The sequence below is a fragment of the Bubalus bubalis genome, chromosome 5 (genome assembly GCF_019923935.1).
Source record: "Bubalus bubalis isolate 160015118507 breed Murrah chromosome 5, NDDB_SH_1, whole genome shotgun sequence".
NCBI lineage: Eukaryota > Metazoa > Chordata > Mammalia > Artiodactyla > Bovidae > Bubalus > Bubalus bubalis.
In genome coordinates, this window is record NC_059161.1 from 12,306,491 (window position 1) to 12,313,226 (window position 6,736).

Here is a 6,736-nt window from a genome sequence, read left to right on the forward strand (position 1 = left end):
TGATGCTGGGAGGGATTGGGGGCAGGAGGAGAAGGGGACGACAGAGGATGAGATGGCTGGATGGCATCACTGACTTGATGGACGTAAGTCTGAGTGAACTCCAGAAGTTGATGATGGACAGGGAGGCCTGGCGTGCTGTGATTCATGGGGTTGCAAGGAGTCGAACACGACTGAGCGACTGAACTGAACTGAATAGGTTGGTCATAGCTTTTCTTCCAAGGAGCAAGTGTCTTTTAATTTCATGGCTGTAATCACCATCTGCACTGATTTTGGAGCCCCCAAATAGAAAATCAGCCGCTGTTTCCATTGTTTCTCCATCTATTTGCCATGAAGTGATGGCACTGGGTGCCATGATCTTAGTTTTCTGAATGTTGAGTTTTAAGCCAACTTTTTCACTCTCCTCTTTCATTTTCATCAAGAGGCTCTTTAGTTCTTCACTTTCTGCCATAAGGGTGGTGTTATCCGCAAATCTGAGATTATTGATACTTTTCCAGGCAATCTTGATTCCAGCTTGTGCTTCATCCAGCCTGGTATTTCACATGATGTACTCTGCATATAAGTTAAATAAGCAGGGTAACAATATACAGCCTTGACATACTCTGTTCCTTATTTGGAACCAGTCTGTTGTTCCATGTCTAGTTCTAACTGTTGCTTCTTGACTTGCATACAGATTTCTCAGGAGGCAGGTCAGGTGGTCTGGCATTCCCATCTCTTGAAGAGTTTCCCACAGTTTGTTGTGATCCACACAGTCAAAGGCTTTGGCATAGTCAATAAAGCAGAAATATGTTTTTCTGGAATTCTCTTGTTTTTTTCTATGATCCAACAGATGTTGGGAACTTGATCTCTGGTTCCTCTGCCTTTTCTAAAACCAGCTTGAACATCTGGAATCTCATGGTTCATGTACTGTTGAAGCCTCGCTTGGAGAATTTTGAACATGACTTTGCTAGCATTGAGATGAGTGCAATTGTGCGGTAGTTTGAGCATTCTTTGGCATTGCCTTTCTTTGGGATTGGAATGAAAACTGACCTTTTCCAGCCCTGTGGTCACTGCTGAGTTTTCTAAATTTGCTGACTTATTGAGTGCTGCACTTTCACAACATCATCTTTCAGGATTTGAAATAGCTCAACTGGAATTCCATCACCTCCACTAGCTTTGTTCGTAGTGATGCTTCCTAAGGCTAGCTTGACTTCACATTCCAGGATGTCTGGCTCTAGGTCAGTGATCACACCATCGTGATTATCTGGGTGATGATCTTTATTGTATAGTTCTGTGTATTCTTGCCACCTCTTCTTAATATCTTCTGCTTCTGTTATGTCCATACCATTTCTGTCCTTTATTGTGCCCATCTTTGCATGAAATGTTCCCTTGGTATCTCTAATTTTCTTGAAGAGATCTCTAGTCTTTCCCATTCTATTGTTTTCCTGTATTTCTCTGCACTGATCTCTGAGGAAGGCTTTCTTATCTCTCCTTGCTATTCTTTGGAACTCTGCATTCAAATGGGTATATCTTTCTTTTTTCCCCTTGCCTTTAGCCTCTCTTCTTTTCTCAGCTGTTTGTAAGCCTCCTCAGACAATCATTTTGCCTTTCTGCATTTCTTTTTCTTGGAGATGGTCTTGATCACTGCCTTCTATACTATGTCACAAACCTCTGTCCATTATTCTTCAGGCACTCTGTCTGTCAGATTTAATCCCTTGACTCTGTTTTTCACTTCTGCTGTATAATCAGAAGGGATTTGATTTAGATCATACCTGAATGGTCTTGTTATTTTCCATACTTACTTCAATTTAGGTCTGAATTTGGCAATAAGGAGTTCATGATCCAAGCCACAGTCAGCTCCCAGTCTTGCTTTTGCTGACTGTGTTGAGCTTCTCCATCTTTGACTTCAAAGAATATAATCCGTCTGATCTCAGTATTGACCATCTGATGATGTCCATGTGTAGAGTCTTCTCTTGTGTTGTTGGAAGAGGGTGTTTGCTATGACCAGTGCATTCTCTTGGCAAAACTCTGCTCACCTTTGCCCTGCTTCATTTTGTATTCCAAGGCCAAATTTGCCTGTTACTCCAGGTATCTTTGACTTCCTACTTTTGCATTCTAGTCCCCTATAATGAAAAGGACATCTTTTTGGGGCATTAGTTCCAGAAGGTCCTGTACGTCTTCCTAGAACTGTTCGGCTTCTTCAGCATTACTGGTTAAGGCATAGACTTGCATTACTATGATAATCAATGGTTTGCCTTGGAATTGAACAGAGATCATTCTGTCGTTTTTGAGATTGCACCCAAGTACTGCATTTCAGACTCTTGTTGACTATGAGGGCTGCTCCATTTCTACTAAGGGATTCTTCCCGCAGTAGTAGATAGAATGGTCATGTGAGTTAGTGTTTTTAGTGTTTAACATCAAAAACTGTAAAAGTGACGTCCTTTGATTCAGTAGTTTATATTTTTTTTACCCCGAGAAGGAAATTTTGATAAAGGACATTATTCTTCACAGGAAAAGTAATTGAAATGTCCAACTGCAGAGGAATATGTGTTCCCCACCTTCTAATAGAGTATTATGTGACCATTACATATAATTACTAAGCCTTTGTAGAAATATAAAAATGATTAAATCAGGTGCTAGCACAGTTGAAATAAAAGGTAGGAATCAAAGTGCTGTCTGTGGTGAGTCGTGGACGACTGTGATGAGGCCTTGTTTACGGCTACCATAGCTGAAAGCAATCAAAGGTTTTCAGAATCGTCCAGGTTTAATAAGCCACAAAAGGTGGGAAACTTGCTGTATGTTAAAAGTAGAGCACAACAGTGGGTGGTGCTTTGCAGTCTGAGGAGGTCTATTTTCCATCTTTGGTTGCAGTGTGCTCAGTATCCTCCTAGTAGCCTTATTGGCAGCAAAGTCATGCAGCTGGTCATGGTTGGATCAGCAGTGGTGAATGACACTCTAGGTTTATGGAACGAGCTGGAATCATGTTGGTGATACAGGCCCTTGCCCAGTATTCCACTGGTGCTCAGCTGGCTGGAGATCTTTCTCCATTGACTCCAGCCCAGTTATGCCCTCACTATGCACAGACTCCAGGCAAACCTCCACAAACCAGGGTTGACAATGTATAATTTTAATATAATATAGCTTCTAAATAGCACAGGTAGACTTCATATAACCTCTTATCTCTATCATAAGAGTTTTGGGATCAATTACAAAGTGTTATGTGTTAGTCACTCAGACTCTTTGCCACCCTATGGACTATAACTCGCAAGGCTCCTCTGTCTGTGAATTCTCTAGACAAGAATATTGAAGTGGATTGCCATGCCCTTCTCCAGGGGATCTTTCCGACCCAGGGATCGAACCCTGATCTCCTGCATTGCAGGCAGGTTCTTTACCATTTGAGCCATCAGGCTAGCCCTGATTAGGAAAAACAATTTCCTAATAAAGTATTTGAGCAAGTATTTTGGCTTTGGTGTACATGGGCACTGTAAGCAGGCAATCTGGCTAATTCAGAATTCAGTCCTGATTTCAAACCACCCTAACTCAAAATCACATATAGTTACCTTATTGTTTCCTACAATGTTGATTGACTTTCATGTAAACATACCTATGAAGTTGGAAAATTTAAGAAAGGATGAAAGAAAAGAAAGTGGCTGAGTGGAAGGGCTGAATTGCTGATTCTGTGATGTATGAATGAAACAAATAATTATCCAGATGACTCTCTGTAGGATTCAATTCAGAGAGTAATCAGCTCAGCTCTATTTCCTTCCTCTGAACAGTCCTCTCCTGTTCTGTGTGAGATCTGATTCAGCTGAAACTGACATTATTTTCTTTTATTTTGTCATTTGAACTCCTGGTTTTGTTTACATTAGTCAAATTAAATGGCCTTGGTGGAACTGATGAGTTTTGTCCAGGAAAAAATTTAATAAAAATAGCTGCCATTTATTGAAAGGTCTATTAGGTGCCCATCTTCTGTGGTGGATTATCTCAACCAGTGGCTCAGTGGTAAAAGCATCTGCCTGCAATGCAGGAGTTGCAGGTTCGATCCCTGCATTGGGAAGATCCCCTGGAGGAGGAAATGGCAACCCACTCCAGTATTCTTGCCTGGAAAATCCCATGGACAGAGGAACCTGACAGGCTTTAAGTCCATAGGGTTGCAAAGAGGCGGACACAACTGAGCGACTGAACATACAGCACAGCACAAGCCTCAAAATAGTTCTGGAAGCTGGATATTATTATTTCATGGTTATTTTGCATATCATGGATAAAGAGTCAGAAGCTTAAAAAGTTAAGCTATAACTTATGACAAGGTACGCTCATCTCTGCTTCTGAAGATCATGCTATTTGCCTGATATATGAAACTTAACATTTTTTTTTTCTCCTTTTGAGAGTTAACTTTGCCTGTGCAGATGTGATTTCAGCTTTTTATTAAGGACAAGGGTGAAGAAGAGTTATTACACATGTATGGCATTTGCAGATCTTAGTATCTCCGATTTAGGAAAGAATTGTAATAATGCCACTCAGTATTCCACCTACCTCTGGTAAAAGGAAGATTAGAAGATTGGAAAATTTGACATGACTTTGATGTGTTAAATGCTAAATAGTGCTGCACAGGATAAAAATTCTTTGGAAGAAGACCATAACTATTTTTGCAGGTGTTTTAAGAGCAAAAAATCTGTTCACTCAGTGATTCCACATTTTTGGGAAGAAGGTAACTAGGAAAAATTTTAGTTTTTTTTTTTTTTTTTCTCAAGGAAGGAACATGAAAATGCCAGAAATATAGAGGTAATTATTTTGATCAAGCACTTATGTTACTCATTATGATGGCAAAATCAATTTGTCCTTTATAGAATCATTTGTCAAAAAGCTTGGAAGTATAGCACATTGATAATTGCAGCAAAAGCAATTATATTTGGTTTCTTGATTAAGAAGAAAAAAACAAGTATAATCCATTAATTAACAAATTTACGAAGAGTCTCAAGTCAAATATACACTTATTTTTCTTGATGACTACGAGGTGATTTGACATTCATAAAATCCCATAGCAGTTTCAGCAGTCCAGACTTTCTAAATGTCAAGAGAAGATAAATTGAAGCTTCACTGGTAACTCGTTCAATAAAATACGTAAGAAAAAAATTAGGGTTTGTGAAAAGGAAAATATTGATCTATCAGGACACTTGAAACTGCTAGAGAGATGGGATCCACATAGAAATATTTGACATAGTCTTGGAATATAGCTTTGTATTAGGCTGTAATCCAAATTAAAAATCTGTATTTAACCAGATGACAACTAAGGTCAAGATCTGAATCATCCAACAGCTTGATCCGAACCTTTTGTGAGGCCCTGCTAGCCTTTGAGACTTCGCTTGGCATCTGGGTTGACACAAAGAAGCATTAAATATACTGCAACAAGATCGGGAAACTGGCTCCTGAATAAGGCTCATTTCTTTTAAAACCATGGATTTAATATCCATTAAGCTTGTGAAAGTTCTTTCAGAAACTTCTTTGTGTGGGCTGTAGCTCATTTTCATACTTTATTTCTTTCACCCCATTACTTAGGACAATTAAAAATCCACCAAATTTATTTGAAGTAACCAATTAATACTTTGAGGGGCAACGATTAATATGTAAATTATACCACATTTAGAGTCTCAGGAGGAATGAATTAAATTGAAAATATACAACCCTTTAGAAGTTAAAAAAGATATTGTTTTACCATCACAGATTTTCTAAATCCATGTGATTTTTCTTCTGTGGTTCATTTTATTATCTCCTTGCCTAGAAGTACCAAAACAAATGACCGTGCCTATCTTAAATGCATTACATCAGGAGACTAATAGAAGGATATTAAACATGATAGTCACATTTGACAGAAGACCTGATGAGGCAAATAACAATGCACATAAATAAATGTGAATTCAAAACAGAATAATTACATCAAAAAGTAAATAATTATCATTGCCATTTCCTTCTCTGAAATGCTCACAGGGAAATGAAGGACCAAGAGGTCATTTGGAAAACATTATCAAACAGGCAAAGTCTTTACTCATGCGTGCAAATTCTGTGGTACAATTAGATTTTGAATGGTTTTTCCTGGTGACTGGATAATGTTAGGGAAATATGAATGTTATCGATAGAACACTTGAAATAGTAGCTGAGTCTCCCTGGGTGCTTTTCATACACAGTCTGCTCTTCTCAGGGCTTGGCCTGTCATCTAAACCTCACAACAGCTCTATGAAAGAGGTATTGTGGTTACTGTCTTACAGGAGAGGAACCCCAGGGCAACGTGATTGACTGAGGCTGCCCAGAGAACAGGGCCAGGGTCTGAGCCTGAAGATCTAACTCAGGAGCCCACCTTTTCCACCATGATGTCATCTCTGAGAAAGGGGCCAGAAAATATCATCGGTGTTTTTTTGAGCTTAATTATTAAACTGTTAGAAAATTAGACAAATGAATATTGCTATTTAGATAATTGTCATCATGCTTACTTCTTGCTATTATTACTACAATCTAATTATTATTATTCTAAATATATGATAAAAATATGTTGTAAGAATTAATGCACAGGTGTATTGTTTTCCCACTGATCTCAGGAAGGTTTAAATGTATCATCTCATTATTTTACCTTCAGTTCAGTTCAGTAGTTCAGTCATGTCTCTTTGCAACCCCATGAACTGCAGCACACCAGGCCTCCCTGTCCATCACTGCCGGGAGCCAGCATATTGCATATTGAGTGCATATTGCATATTGAGTGCAGCACTTT

At 38.9% G+C, this 6,736-nt stretch overlaps 1 long non-coding RNA gene across 1 annotated transcript in view; it reads left to right on the forward strand.

Annotated features, from left to right (window-relative positions):
- The window catches only part of LOC123333560, a 40,255-nt gene extending 33,844 nt beyond the window's left edge, over window positions 1–6,411 (forward strand). The window contains exon 2 of the long non-coding RNA XR_006550934.1: window positions 6,240–6,411. This is a non-coding gene — a long non-coding RNA (uncharacterized LOC123333560). The remainder of the gene's footprint in view (window positions 1–6,239) is intronic.
- The last annotated feature ends 325 nt before the right edge of the window (window positions 6,412–6,736 follow it).